Below are 15,965 nucleotides of genomic sequence, written 5' to 3' on the forward strand. Positions count from 1 at the left end.
AGCGGCAACTCCCCCTCCCCGCCCCGGCCCGGCCCGGCCAATCCCGGCTCCTTCAGCGGCTGCTAAGCGCGAGAAGCAGGCGGGCGACGTGTCCCGTGGTCTTGGAGCAGACCAATCAGAAAGCCGGAGGGAGAAGATTGCAAGTCGCGAAAGCCAATAGAAATCTGAAGGCGTGAGTTAAGTCTCAGCCAATGGGGGAGCTGTCTGACCTTTTTAAGGGAGGAAGGGGTGCTCGCTGGGGATTGGCCGTCGTGCGTCCCGGAGGGGGTGGGGCCTTCCGGCCGGACGCGCCTCGGCCAATGGTGGTCGGCGGGACGACGGAGGGGGCGGGGCCGGGCCGGGAGTGTGGGGCTGGGGCGAGCTCGGCCGCCGCCTCCCCCCCCCCCCCCCCCCCACCCGCGGGCAGCGGCGTCCGGCGCGAGGGGCTCGGGCTCCGGCTCTGCGCCGCTCCCAGCAGGCGAGGCAGGAGCTGCCGCCGCGCGGGAGGTAAGGCGGGGCCTCGCCCGCGGCCCCCTCCCCTGCCTGGGCCGGTCGCCCCTTGGCGAGACACCCCCCACCCCGCCCCGCCGGGGCCCGGGCCCGGGCCCTTCCCCTCAGCCCTCCCGGCGGCCTCGCCCCGCCGCGGCCGGCCCCGCCGCTTCCCTTCCCGCGGGAGGCGCCGCTCTTTCCGGACACCCCCTCCCCCACCACCCCGGGGCACGCTGCGCCGGCCCGGGCCTCGCCGCCCCCTCATCCTCCCCCAACCTCCCCTCCGCGGTGGCCCCGGCCCCGGCCTCCTCCCTCCCCCGGCGGCCGTTACCCCACGCGCGGGGCGCCCACGCGCCACGCCCCTCCGCGTGCGGGGCTGCCCCCGCCCCGCGCCGCCCCGGGGAGCTGCAGCCCCCGTCCCGCTGGCGGGGGGAACGGGGGGCCGGCGCTCCGGCTCCCCGCTCGCCGTGGCGTTTCTCCCTCCCGCCGCCTCGCCGAGGGCGGCCGGCGTGCGCTGCGCGGCCCACGGCCCGCTCGCTCTCCTGCTCCGCCGTGGGTGGGTCGGTCTCGTTTCAACCCAGGTCTAAAGTGAGCGAGGCGGTGACATTCGCGTCTTCCCGCTCCTTTCCCTTGTGTTCCCCCCCCCCCCCCCCGAGAGGCTGATCAGAAACCAGAGTAAAACAAACGGCTTAAATCTGCTTTCTCCGCGATGTGATTCCTTTTTGTGTGTGTGTCACGTTTTGAATACTCCCTACTCCTACTTCTTCAGCTTTGCAGAGCTTCCCGTACCTCCAGGGGTCTGGCTCGGGAGCCTTTCTGCTGGTGTGTGGCTCCTCAGAGTCCTCCTCTGGCAGGAAGAGTGCTCTGGTTTCTTTCCTTTTCTCAGCCAGTCTTCAACCTGCTTAAGTAAAGGGATTAAACCTATTTAGAGGAAAAAAGGTGGGTTTTAAAGTTCGAATAAATCTTTGACTCTTAAGACAACTGTCATTTAAACTGTTTACATATGAGGACGCTACTCCTGAAACAGCCTCGGTGTTTGAGCCTCCCCCTGTTACTACAGCAGCTGCTGAGACGGAACTTGTCGTGAACCCTTCCTCATCTTCCTTCTTAGCCAGCAACACTTGCTTAGAGTTGCTTAAGCTGAGGCTGTGCTTTGCATTTGTCTTTAATTCTTAGCAACTTCCTAAATTTTGAACTAAAGTGGCTTTTGGGTTTTTACCCAAAGGCAACGCTTGGCTGTCAGGACGAGCTTGGTTCTTCCTTTTGGAAGTTGACTCTCACAGCTTAGTTCAAGGCTGCTCTTCTCCCAAGCCTGGTATCTGCTCTTTTGGATGGACTCGTCCTTGGAACCTAAGCTTGCTCATGAGATAAACTTGAAAGCAAATTGCCTTTGTCCCTTCCAAGAGCATGTAAGGTAAGCACCTGTCTCTTCAGCTGACAGCTTTGTTCTGTGAAAAGTGCTACTAGTATTAGCTTAATGTCTCACAAGTGTTTTCTGCTTTTGGTTGGTGTAAGCTTGTAACTATAAAGTGAAACATAGTATTTTGTAGGTTGGTAAACGGCTATAGCATTCTGCATGTCCGGTATCTGGTTCCTGGTATAAAATAGTAAGCCAGTGTACAAGTCGTTGGAGGGAGTGGCATGATGGCCGCAAACGCGGGGGTGTTTCCCGATATTTTTGCTCAGTTAAGTAATTTAATATGGTAGAGATTCAAGCATGCCAGCTTGCGCTTTAATAGAGCTTTCAGTTATGTTTAGCAAGCTGGATTGAAGTATATGTTGAAGTACAGTTGAAAATACAGCCTTGGCCTGGTGTGCCTAGAAATAGATTTAGGGTGTTGGGGGAAGAAATGCTGCAAACCCTGAAATCATTTGTAATCTGTATGTTACTGTTCCCAGTTAGAGATGGCCTGATTACTATACATAATTTAAAAAGAAGCCATATTATGCCTGTCTGCATGGAAAAGTGTACATCCTGATGATATTTTTATTGTAATAAATATAATGAACTTAGACACATCTACTGTATCTAAGGTATTACATACTTTATCATAGTGGTACTGATTATACAGTTAAACTGATGTATTGGGTAGTTTTCAGCAAATGAGTGTTCTAGTGCTTGCTCTTTGAATGAAAGAGGCAGTTTAAGGGTATTGGAGATCTCAGGGGATCTGTATCTTTACTACCAACCAGACTGTCGTAGTGTTCAGTGCGTGCTAAAGGATGCATCACAATGCCCATGGCTTAAGCATCGAGTGTTTTTGGAGGCCTGGGCTGTTCTGTTAGGTCTGTCTGTGCTGATGACTGAAGTCAGTGACTTGCTTCACTCTCGATTAGGAGTTATATTTTTATAAAGTGAGGTTAATATTTTCTAAATGAAGAACATATTTAGAAACATGCAAATAAAAACAGTACGTTAGGTTTTTTAATTAATTCTGCTCAAAAGGAATTGGGAACAAAAAGTCTGTGGGAGTCTTCAGTAGGAGCTAAACTCAAGCAAAGAAATGAAATGACAAAAGTAGGTTGGCAAAGTGGTAGAGTTTAACAGTCTGTTTATGGCTTCTTTTTTGCAAAGAGTAAATATTTTTTCTTTTCTGGTCAAATTAGTTGTCTGAGGAGCTGGTTCAAAAGAGAGGCAAGGGGTTTATTAATCATTAAGAAAGAGCTTGAGTTGCTTCCTGTGGGATAGTTAGTAAGCTATCTTCCCTAGAAGATCAGCGAGGTGTTTATAGTAAGAAGCACTCCTTCTGCCTAAGAAAGTGTTAATGGAAGGTAGACAGGCATAGGGACAATCCTATAGTTATTAATGTAACAGTTCAGACTTAGCAAGCTGATAAAAGTGATAGTAATTATGAAATACATACTTTTCTTTTGGATGTTGTCTTGGATGTAGCCATTTTTCTTTGCCCTTTAGCATTTTGTGTTACCTTCAAATTAATAATTTCTTACCAGAAGTTTTTATTTAACTTATGAGGCAGTCCTGTATTTAGTATCTAACTAGGCTCAACTGCAGGGCAGGGGTGCAGGAAAATGTCAAACTGACAGTACTTACTTTTTTTTTTAGTAGATTAGGAGTATCTTGAGCATCCCAATTCAGAATATTGTCAAGATGTATTTGATCTATTTGATTGTAATTATAAGACTAAATGTCTTTTGGAATTTGCTTCCCAACAATTAGCTAAATTCGTTGGAGTTAGTGTTTTTTGTAAGTGCATCAAATAAACATTTAGCTGATTTTAGTAACTTCTTTTGATATTATTTTGCATAGTGGCTTCTTCCCAGTATCACAGTAATATTTATATACTATCATTCTTTCCTTCACCTGAAACCAAAATGGGATTAATAAAGTTTGTTTTTTGCAGGGTAGGTGCATGCAGCGTATACAGCAGTGGTTCAATCTTCCCCCTTTTCCAGATGCTTTAGACTGGTGCTAATGTTGGCAAACCTGTGATGGTACAGCTTTTTATAGCAAACAGGGGATTATTGATTGAGTTCTCGCCATCCTTTGCCAGCTAACATATTAGAGACACTTCAGCTTCCTAGGCTTGGTTTTAGATGTTTAATAATGTTTTAACCAAGACTACTAAGTGGAAAATATGAGAAAGGACCTCTCAAATCTAAATAAAGTACACTAGGAGTTCTTCATTGTACTGTAAAAAATGCCCCATTAGTGTTGTCTGGCTTTAGTCTTCTGTATTTGGAGCTAGACTTTGAAAAGGCTTGTGCTTGTAGTAATTAAAAGGCAGGTTCAGTGCCTGAGAGTGTTTTAACATTGCTTTGCATTCTTGCTCTTGCCCTTCCTCTGCTGTAACCTTCTTTGCTCCCTTTTTCTGTTTTTAGCTACTCTGCCCTACATTGGCTCTTGCCTGCATCTCTTCCACCAAATGACTATTCCAGTTGCTCCATCTATCCCTGTCTGTCCTTTACCATTTCCCATAGTGTTCAGCAAGTCTGATAATGCTTTTTTTTTTCTTTGAAGTAAGGAAGAATTAGCACCAAAGTCTTCTGTTTCAATTCTGGGATCTGTTACCAGGCTAGAGCAGCAGACCAGTCAGCTGCAGGGAGGATTCCACCTGTCTTTCTAGTCTGGGCTGAAGCATGCCAAGATGTGAATGACTGTGCTTGAGGTCAGTTTTATCTGCAGTGAGTACATGTGAACAGGTGTTTACATGCTCTGAAGCTGGTCATGTCTAAGTAATACATAAGACAGACATAAAGCAAAAGGCATGTTTCTGAGACTGTAGCTGCTAATATCCTATTAAGAATCAAAACAGAATACAACTTCTAATTTGAGAGATTTCTTTTACTTTTCAGAAGGATTTTTTTGAGCCCAAAGTTAAAGGCTGTTATGTTATATATTAGGAGATGACAGATTAGTATCTACTTCCTGGTTTATTACTGGGTATCTTCCCAATATCTTGTAGAATTGGCTGACTTGTCCTGGAAGTGCCTGAACAGCAGTGTTTGAACCACCATGGTTTTCAGCCAGAGTGTTAATGTAGGCCAAAATTGTCTGTGGCTGAGGATGGACTGTAAACTGTATCAGTTCTAATCAGTCGCTTTTCAGTTGTTTCTGTTAAGTGTGATCAACCTGCACTGAAAGGAAGGCAGTCCATCTGCGGTGCTCATGTGTTAGCAGTCTGATTCTAGCCTCTTACATGTGGATCAATTTCCAGGTTTTGCTTTTTATATGTATTTGTATATATTTCAAGATGTGATATACAGTGATGGAATTATGCAACTTAATAAAGCTAAGTCTCTTACATTACAAATACTGCCTGTATTTCTTAGCAAGTAGTTAAGAGAAATAGCAGAATCTTCCTTTGTCTTTAATGCTTTATAGCACTAGCACTCAAAGTTTTCACATAGTATTGTTTTAGTGGAGTGGGAAGAGGATGTAATGTGTGGGTTTCCACTTCCATGGAACCTGCGTTGATAGTCCAGTACCTCCCATATGCTGGGTCTTGCTCAGTGTGCCCATACTGATGATAATTTAAGGGAATATGAGTTACTTTGCAGTGAGGGGATGGCAGCAACCAAGCATGAAGTGCAGGCTGTTTCCTGCCCCTGCCAGGCCTTCTAGGGGGTTGGATTAATTGTCTTTGTGGCCGCTCTTGGAGCCATTTCGTCATCTTTACTTGATGACAAAGTTTATAGATATAGCCACATAATAACTTCAAGTACTGAGAGAAGGAGCTTTTGGGTTTAAGAACTTTTGTATTGAGATATTTCTGACAAGGACTACTGAAAGATCTAGTTTTGCAGATTTGCTTCTAGGTAGTTCAAGTGAACAGTGTCTTAGTGTCCGCAATTATATAATTTGCGAATATGTATGTATACTCTGTCCTATTGTCCAAGTCATCAGTGAAGATGGTAAATAGTGTTGGTTCCAGTATTAATCCCTGGGGTACACCACCGTGACTGGCCTCCAGCTGGACTTTGTGCCATTCATCACAACCTCTTGAACCCCGCAGTGCAGCCAGTTTTCAGTCCACCTCACTGTCCACTTATTTAGTTGGTACTTCATCAGCTTGTCTATGAGGATGTGATGGTAGTGTCAAAAACCTTACTAAAGTAGAGGTGAACAGCATCCACTGCTCTCCCATCAAGGTTACAAGGTTAGTCAGGCATGACTTCCCTTTCATAAATCCGTGCTGACTATTCCCAATCACGTTGCCCTTCCTATGTTTGGGAATGGCTTCCAAGTTTACTTGCTTCAACAGCTTCCCTCCACTCAGCACTGCTGAGGCCACACCTGGAGTACTGCATCCAGTTGTGGGCTCCCCAGTACCAGAGAGATGGAGCTATTGGAGAGAGTCTAGAGGAGGGTGACTAAGATAATTAAGGGACTTTCTTCATATGAAGAAAGGCTGAGAGAACTGGGACTGTTCAGCCTAGAGAAAAGAAAGAAGGCTCAGCAGGATCTCCTCAGTATGTATAAATACCTGAAGGGAGGGTGCAAAGAAGGCAGAGCCAAGTTCTTCTCAGTGGTGCCCAGTGACAGGACAAGAAGCAATGGGTACAAACTGAAACAGAGGAGGTTCCCTCTGAACATGAGGAAACACTATTTTACTGTGAAGGTGACTGAGCACTGTCTGGTGACTGAGTCTCCATACTTTGAGATATTCAAAAGCAGTCTGGACATGGTCCTGGGCAGTTGGCTCTAGGTAGCCCTGCTTGAGCAGGGGGGTTGGACAAGTCAACCTCCAGTGGTCCCTTCCAATGTGAGATTATGTGAGATTTTTTTTTTTGAAGTTTGTCTAGATGTTTCTTTTCCTGATCCTCTTTCACTGAGGATAAATCTTCCTTACACCTTACAGATTCCTGAAGGCAGGTCTTATCAGTGAAGAAGGCATAGAGTACCAAAGTCTTTTTTCTGTGTCTTTGTCACCATGTCCCCTGCCCCATTCAGCAGCAGGCTCACACCTTGCCTAGTCTTAGCTTCCTTTAGCTCCTGAGGCACCTGTAGAAGCCATTCTTACTGTCTTGTTGTACTCATGTCCCTTGCCAGATTAAACTCCAAGTGGGCTTTGGCTTTCCTAACCCCATCCCTGCATGCTCAAACAGTGTCTTGCTTCCTCCTGAGTCACCTGGCCCTGGTTCCACCTCTTCTGTTTCTTTGTTTGGGTTTTGTCAGGAGCATCTTGTTCATTCATGCAGGCATCCTGCTACCTTTGCTTAACATCCTGCATGCAGGGATGGACCATTCCTGAGCTTGGAGGAAGTGATCATTAAAAGTATCACCTCTCTACAGATCTTAAAAATGATGGAGTAGTAGCACAATAGCTTTCTTTCCATCCTTCAGTTTTCAATTGCATGCTCTTAGAAGAGGTCAATGTAGTAGGCCACTAGAGCATATTTTGTGAAACCAAGAACAGATGCCCAAGTTACCAAATACCGAGTTATCCTCTTGTATCAAATCTCTGATTCTGGGAAGCTATATAAGATTTGTTGGAGCAATTGATGCTACATTTTTAATATAAATACAACAGTCTATGATTTATCATTTTGAAAACTTTCATTAAAGGTAAAAGTGTTCTGTTTAAGCATATGGATAATTTTTGTTACGTTTTTAATACTTGTGTAGGCAGTGTTTCAGTGTTTGTCAAAATGGTTCTGTTTTACTGCTTTGATAGACACTATACCTTATTCTGTTTTTAAAATTGGTTTTCCACACTTTCACTGGGATGTAGTGAATTGTTATCAATATCCTCTTCCATTGACTGTTGATGGAATGGAATAGAGGTTGATATTAAAGTTCACAAAGTTGGGCTTCTTAATTCTTCAAAACCAGCGATAAAATGCTCAGATCTTCCAGTCTTTGCTGATGCTTTGCACCTATTTACAGGTTAATAAATTAAGTTCTACCAATTGAACCCTTGATACAAAAGCATTTCTTTAATGCATCTGCATAGGTTTTTTGTTGAACAAAGAAGATCAGGTTCAAGACCATCTAAGGAACCTGAAGGTGCACAGGTCCATGGGACCTGATGAGGTGCATCTGTGGTACCTGAGGGAACTAGCGGATGAAGTGGCTAACCCACTATTCCATTGTATTTGAGAAGTTGTGGCAGTCCAAGGGAGTTCCCACTGACTGGAAAAGGAGAAACACAACCCCCATTTTTAAAAAGGGGGAAAAAAGGAAGTCCTGGGGAACTGCAGGCCAGTCAGTCTCACCTGTGTGCCTGGCAAGATCATGGAGCAGATCCTCCTGGAAACTATGCTAAGGCACATGGAAAATAAGGAGGTAATTGGTGACAGCCAACATGGCTTCACTAAGGGCAAATCATGCCTGACCAATCTGGTGGCCTTCAACAATGGGGTTACAGCATTGGTGGATAAGGGAAGAGCAACAGATATCATCTACCTGGATGTGTGCAAAGCATTTGACACTGTCCTGCACCACATTCTTGTCTCTAAATTGGAGAGACATGGATTTGATGGATGGACCGCTCGGTGGATAAGGAATTGGCTGGATGGTTGCACTCAAAGAGTCAATGGCTCAATGTCCAAGTGATGAATGGCATTCCTCAGGGGTCGGTATTGGGACTGGTGCTGTTTAATGTCTTTGTCGGTGACACAGACAGTGGGATTGAGTGCACCCTCAGCAAGTTTGCTGATGATACCAAGCTGTGTGGTGCTGTTGACACACTGGAGGGAAGGAAGGGATGCCATCCAGAGGGACCTTGACAGGCTTGAGAGGTGGGCCCGTGTGAACCTCATGAAGTTCAACAAGGCCAAGTGCAAGGTCCTGCACCTGGGTTGAGGCAATCCCAAGCACAAATACAGGTGGGGCAATGAGTGGATTGAGAGCAGCCCTGCAGAGAAGGACTTAAGGGTATTGGTGGGTGAAAAATTGAATATGAGGCAGCAATGTGCGCTTGCAGCCCAGTAAGCCAACTGTATCCTGGGCTGCATCAGAAGAAGCCTGGCCAGCAGGTTGAAGGAGGTGATTCTCCCCCCGACTCTGCTCTGCTGAGACCTGACCTGGAGTACTGTGTTCAGCTCTGGGACCCCCAAGAGAAGAAAGGGCTTTCAGCAACCTAGTCTAGTGGAAGGTGTCCCTGCCCATGGCAGGGGGTTGGAACTAGATGATCTTTAAGGTCTCTTCCAACCCAAACCATTTTGTGATTCTGTCTTACTAAGAAATAGTTACTGGTGTGTATCTAAAAGCCTGTGACCCATTTGTCCAATTTTTATTTTTTTGGTTTTTTTACATAAACAAAACTGACTTTTCAAAATAGGCTCACAACATTCTGAGTTAATGCTTCATTGCCTTGCACACACTGTGGCATCTGGGTTGTCTGTGAGCTTCCAGGTGGTATGGCTAGAGCTGCTAGGATTCAGGAACTTGATGAGACTAATACATTTCAACAGTCTTTTTGTGGTACTCCATTGCTAACCTCTCTGAGCCAGCAGCACTTCTATAACTACTGCTGTTCACTGTGGAGGGTAATACTGCCTCGGTTTGGATATTCCTGGTATAGCTTAATGTTTGGAGGCTGTTGTATATGTACCTATGATCTCGCAACTGGATAATCTTTTCTTTGTAAACTGGCTTCAAATAAAGTGGGTCTCAGCAGAAAGCTGCACTGTGTGGATGAATTTCTTTCCTCGAGGAACTTGATTGCTGGAATAGTATTTTCAGAGTTGCAGAAAGTAGCAAGGGTTGGCTGGTGAAGAAGGAAAAATGGCCCTCTACTTTGGATGACCAGCAACAGTGTTTAATCTTCCACTTTGTGAAGCAGAGTTGCATTGATAGCATATTAATATATTAACTCTCCTTAAAATAGAGAAGCATCCATTCCCTCTGGAGTATGCTGCACCTGATTCTGTCAGTCAGGAGCAAGTAAAATGGATGTTGTCAGACCAATTTGAGAGGCTTTGTGTGCTGATACAGTGAAGAAGCTGATATAACTGTAAAGCTTAGAGTTGCAGAAAATGACTGTTGGGTTTTCATGTGGTTGTCAGATTCAGATTGGTATCTGTTCTCTGCCCCTTTTTCTAAAAGTCAGCATTCAAGCAGTTATTTCTCACTTTGTTCCCAGCTGATGCTTGGGAATAATAGTGAGCTCTATAAGGGTTCATGAAATTACAATTTTTGCATTTCTCAATGCTCTATTAAAAAATAGAATTCCTGCTTTCAAGACAATGACAGATAAAGTGATTTCCTTCCGTCACTGTAGGATGCCTGGCTTGTACAGCCTGTTTCTCTGGCTTATTAAATCTTTGAATTGATGCCTGAATATAAAAAACTGTCCCATTGCACTTTGAGTTTGGGCATATAGAAGACTAAAATGAAACAATAGAGTAACGCAATAACTGCTTGCTTTATTTTGTGGTGTCTTGTAGTTGGTATCTGCAAGTGGTTTGGAGGTATAGTGCAAAGTTTCATATAATGATATGAACAGCCAAAAACTTGCAAACTCTAGTAAACAAAGGTCTTAAAGGTACAGTGTATCCCTACTTTGAAGGTGGGAAGTTAGTGTAGTGATGCAGCTTTTAATTTGTTTTACTGGGGTTTTACAGTTGTACTTGAAGAAAGCAAAATTCTGTGCAACTTTGAGCAAAATTTTACCTTCTATAAAGATACAACTTTTGTTTTCTTGAAAACTTTCAGAAATGCCAGATCAGGTTAATAACAAAAAAACTGGTTTGAGCACATTTCTGCAGAATTCTACCCTGACAGTATGCAACACGTTGGCCTAAGGCATGAGACATGAGCAGTCTAGTTTTAGAAAGTACTGCTGTTCCCAGAATGTGTTTTTCTCTGGTGGCTAGAGGTTTACCAATATCACCTGCAGCAAGATGTCAGGAGTGGCTTCTTTATGATAATAGTCATGGTGTTCATATTCAGTTCTGTCCTTTGTGTTCTGTAAGGGAGACCTGGTCAGAGTGGAAGTCATCTCTATCTAGAAATTTGCCAGACTAGTAGATAGTGGTTCTATCTGTGGAAGCAGGAAACTCAGCTACAAGAACCGGGAAGCAGAATATTAACAGTACCAGCCACTCTTGTCAGGAGTCATTTTACTGCTTTTTCTCTTGTTCTTGAGATTATATTAGGCAGGAACAAATTTTCACTGGGCTGATGGATATAAATATCATCTTGCAAGTGTTTCAGATGTGGCTTGCTTGTTAATATAATTTCCAGTTCATGGTCCTTTACCAAAGAAGAAGAAACAGCGGTATTCCTGGTGAAGGAGGCAGGGCTCTAGCTGCCTCTTGAGCTGTGGCTTCTTACTGTGGCACAGGAAGCCATGCAGGTCTAAGATGAGGCTGAAAGGTGCTGGATCTCCAGATGCCTGGGACTGTTAGAATCTGAGGAAATTAGGTTATCCATGCTGGCTGTGCAGAACTGAGGTAGCCCACAGAAAATAGGAATGCAGGTAGTTAGAAATAAGAACACTGAAGTCTCAGTTTGGAGGGGTCAGAGGCAAGAGATATCCAGGCTTCCTGGGGGCTCATAGGGGACTATAGAAATGGTTGCAGCTCCTTATCTGAACAATTTGGAATATCACTTGTACGGTCTGGGCAGCCCTACTCTGTGTTTTGGTGCATGGCCTGCCTAGGGATCAGAGGGATAGGTTGGTGACATGGATAGTGGTTTGCATCAAAATAAGGCAGGGGAGGAAAGCTGATTTTCAGCAGGCATGTTAGCAGTGCATTAGCATAGTTGAGGCAGTTGTCTTGTGAAAAGATGCTGTTCAATTGTTTTCCCTTAATACAGAGAAGAGAGCTTTGTTCAGAAAGTGGTGTGGCCTTCCTGGATATGTTCTGAGACTGGGGGGGGGGGCAATACATTTAGTCTAATGTGTGTACTAAAATAAATGTTCAAAATATTTCTGCTTTGGTCTGTTTTGTCACCTACAAACATACCAAAAAAAAAAGTGCTACCAAGCAGTTCTACTATAGTTCCTCTGAATTGTGAGGATTACAATTCTGAGAAGCTGATGGCAGTTTACAGTGCCCTGTGGTCTGTATACATTTTGGTTATTACTTTATCAAACATCTGAAAGCTCAGGCACGAAGCCAAGTAATACTTAATCTTGCTGCATCTTTCTTGTTCCTGACAGCCCAGTAAATGCCTATGTTAAAAGCTTTCTTATTTCAAACCACTGCAGTGTCACTAGTTTGAGTAAACATGGAGGAGACTCTTAAGGGCTCAAGTTGCCAAGTATGAATGCCAGAAGATAAAAAGGAGCTTGGAGGAACCTGCTCCTTCATTTTCAAGGTCTAGAATAAAAACATCAGAAAACTGCCAGTATTTTGCTTGAAACTTCTAGTCACACTTTCTAGAATAGTCACCATTTTAACCACTAGATAGGGAGTGGGCTTAAGGCAAGTGAGTTTGGAAGGGTTTCCAAATGTTATTAAGCCCTCAATTACATCACTTATCAGGCATTCATAGCAGAAGCTTCTTAAATTCTTTTTTTACAAAGTGCATAGCACTTAAATGTTGTCAGAAGTTCCTCTCCAGACTGTCAAAGTAGTACTGTCTTGGGATTTAGAAATGCTGAGTGCTTGGTCTGACATGGGTGTTTTCCAAGGACACTAAAATTACATTATCTCGAAGTGTAATCGTAACTGGGCTTGGGGGCTGTGATCTCTTCAGTAAGGGTTCCCCAGCTAAAAAAGCCCCTAATCATTAGCACCTGCCACAGGGCAGGTCTGTAATAATTTTATTGGGAAAGTTTTTCCTTTGAGCTATTAAGGAATTCTCTGGAGGTGCTGTTCTTTTTATCACTTGCATTGCAGTAAATCTGTGCACTGCTATAATTTATATGTTGGCAACCATTGCATGACCTTACCACATAACAGAGAGCTCAATTTTCCTCAAACTTCACGAGGGTACATATGGAATGAATGATAGTAATGCTGATTAATTACTTCCAAGAATGACCAGTGATTTTTTTTTTTTTTTTAATATATATACAGCTAGCTGATGTCACTCCATACCCACAGCAGGAACACAGGCAGGTGTACTCTCTGGGTGTGAAAAAGTACAGCATGCTCCCATGGGGGTAGAGTGCAACTCCAAACTTCTTTTTTTCTTCCCTACTACCATGAACTCAATCCTCTTTCAACATGAGCTGTCTGGCGTCTTTCAGAATTGTACAAGGCACACAACATCATTTAACAGCAAATGTGTTAACTGGCATAGGTATTCCCACGTGTCCTAGAAAGGTTAAGAAAAGGCACACAAATACCCAGTGGAATTCTCCATACTGTCATCTTTTCCTTGTTCGCACTAGTTTATACTGCGGTTCCTGGCTGCAGCCTGGAAGTCCTCGGCATTGATTATGCATTGAATAGACACTTCTGTACCATTTGGATGTGTTTTGTTGTTATGGTCTGACAGTGATCCTAAGCACTGCTGGTTGGGGTGAAGTGCCAGCAGTACCATCTCTGAGCACACCTTCGAGGAGTTAATATGCTGTGGGCAGAAGCTTGATGGAACAGCTGTTTTTCTCTCTTAGCTAGAGAAAAATACAGCAGTTATTTTAAAACTGCTTAGATTCTCTTCTGTAAGGACAGGGTATTCCAGGAAACAACACAAAACTGTAGATGAATTCAGATATTTATAACTTCAAGCACAATTTAATTGTGTCAATTCAATGTCCAAATATAGGTCCTTATGCATTTTTTTGGTTCCAGCAGTGGTATTGAAACATTCAGCTAATTTAAGTTGTTACAAGACATGAATGTATAATGAAACTCATTTTGAGGGCAAGAATCACATATGCTGCTACATAGCATAGAACAGGTCTTAAAGCTTGTAGAAACTCGTTTTCTGCTTGGATATCATCTTTCCTTCCTCCTTTTCGTTAGAGAGATTTGCAAGATTTTTTTTTTGTCACTTCGTGTAAGTATTGCAAGGACTGTGTGGGTAGAAAGTACTTTTGAATGAGAGGGACGTGGCGTATCTGATGTACGGTTACATCTGTATTATCTAGCTGCTTGGAGGAGAAACTTCAACATGTGGATTAGCTACCTTAGAAGGGCCCAGGGACTGTGGCGATCACTTGTATAGGATCAGCTACCAGTGCTGTGATTGGAGATGTGGGTTGTCAGTATGATGGCCCTACATAATTACCTGATTGGAAAGGAGCAGCCTAGCAGGCAATAGTAAATCATATTGGAGTTGCAATATGTGTAGAAAGTAGAGGGTAGGCAAAGGTGTTAAGACAGAAAATAAACAGAACTGATAGGAGAATTTTTCAGTGCATAGAAATAATCGTGAGCCCAATTGCTACTAGGTAGCTTGAGGGCATTCCACTTAGGTGGAATTATTGTTGCAATTAAACAGTAGTCCTTGGCATTAAGCATCTTCAGCTTTAAATCTCTTCCTTGGAGACAGTCCAGTTAATTGGAATATATGTTATTGCCTAGTTTTGTATTATTTATGCCATTGACTATAATGCAATTAAAAAAGGACTTAAAAGAAAAAAAATTAAGCAGTGATACCCAACATATTTTTTTGTGCTGTTCAGCCAGGCTCAGTTTCTTCTGCTCTAGCTGTTATGTGAAGGAGATGCAGTAATACATATCCAGTACGCATCCAATGTCTTCTGTGCACCCTAGAGAATTTACATACAAAATATGTATCTGATGCTAGACTCACTTTTTTTTTTTTCAGTAGCACATGGATTAACTTCTCATTAGAAGTTCTTCTACCCCTTTGAAGAGCTGCTGCCTCTTTTCTGGTAGTTAAAATTATTATGATTCTCAGTGACTGAAAAGCAGTTGCAGTAAGGGCTGACCCATGTGAAATGTACATTTTGGGTTAAAAAAACAATTCCCATAGAAATTATGTGTGCTTAGATACCATCATCCTAAAGTTTTTAATTGCATGCAAGGATTTGTCAAAATTTCAAAGCACGTCAGCTGTCTTGAATGGGGACTGAACTTCTGCTCTTAGTTGTTCACTTTGCGGCAATGTAATGAGTGCTATACTGTTTTGTTGCACCTCTATTAAAATAGTATTGCTGAATTTTCACTCTTACTCATGCCTTGATAGTCATCAGCAGTGACTGATTTTCTTACTGTTGTCACTTAGTCTGTCTCTAAGCAAAATACAGGAAACGGTGATAAAAGGTCCTAGTTCTTGATCACATAAGTCATCATTGATATGAAGGTTTACATAAAGTAGTTTTAGTGACTGTCCTGTCTTTACCCTGTGAAGTAAGTACACTGTGAGCATGCTAGCATGGTTCAAGAAGTGAGTGTCTGAAATGACGCACTGAAGTGATTTTGGGCATTGTTGGCACATTGCAATGGGAAGTAGAACAGGTTGTGTTGAGCCATCACAGGGGCTATTTTGCAAATGTATGGAATTTTTAGAGCTTTACAATCGGTTTAAGTACAGGCAAAGGTAGCATGTAGTTACTAGTTCATGTCTTAGCATATGAACGTTTGAAATTAAACATTGTATAGTATGTTATTTCCTGATGTATATGTACAGGATAATAGGTAAAACCAAAGTAACTATAAGTCTTGCATAGTATGACATACTGGCTAATAAAGATTTGGGGCAGTATCAGCATTTCTGTATTTATGGTTTTACAGTTTGGGGAAATTTTCTTATGTGAGCATTGGGAGGGTAGCTCTTGACAACAACTAATCTCATTCCTTTTGTGGACCAGACCTTTTTAAACTTTCTTGTATATGTTGAGGGGGTTGCTTTTGGGATTACACAGTCATAGCAAATAGCTCTTCCAGGATAAAACATGTAAGTAGTGTTCTCTCAAACAATCAAAATGTATTTTACATCTGGGTTTATTGAAACACAAGTCAATCACGTGACTGTCTTATGCCTTAGTAAACAGCCCAGCTGTAGGAGTAAGTAGAAGCAGGATCTCGTTGAAAAACAAATGCTTTGCGTGAACTGGATTTTTCTGTATAAGTACAAAACCAAAAATGTTATCTCACAATGGTTTTTGATGTACTTAGTTGACATTAACTGTTTTTAAAGTAGTGACAAATGCATATACTGTAAC

General features: G+C 43.2%; 1 protein-coding gene across 1 annotated transcript in view; it reads left to right on the plus strand.

Moving 5' to 3' along the window:
* Positions 1-341: 341 nt before the first annotated feature.
* The window catches only part of SETD3 (SET domain containing 3, actin N3(tau)-histidine methyltransferase), a 64,537-nt gene continuing 48,913 nt past the window's right edge, over positions 342-15,965 (plus strand). Inside the window, exon 1 of the mRNA XM_069783511.1 lies at positions 342-486. The gene's annotated coding sequence lies outside the window, so the exon portion shown is untranslated. The remainder of the gene's footprint in view (positions 487-15,965) is intronic.

This window comes from Haliaeetus albicilla, chromosome 5, assembly GCF_947461875.1.
Source record: "Haliaeetus albicilla chromosome 5, bHalAlb1.1, whole genome shotgun sequence".
NCBI classification, from domain to species: domain Eukaryota; kingdom Metazoa; phylum Chordata; class Aves; order Accipitriformes; family Accipitridae; genus Haliaeetus; species Haliaeetus albicilla.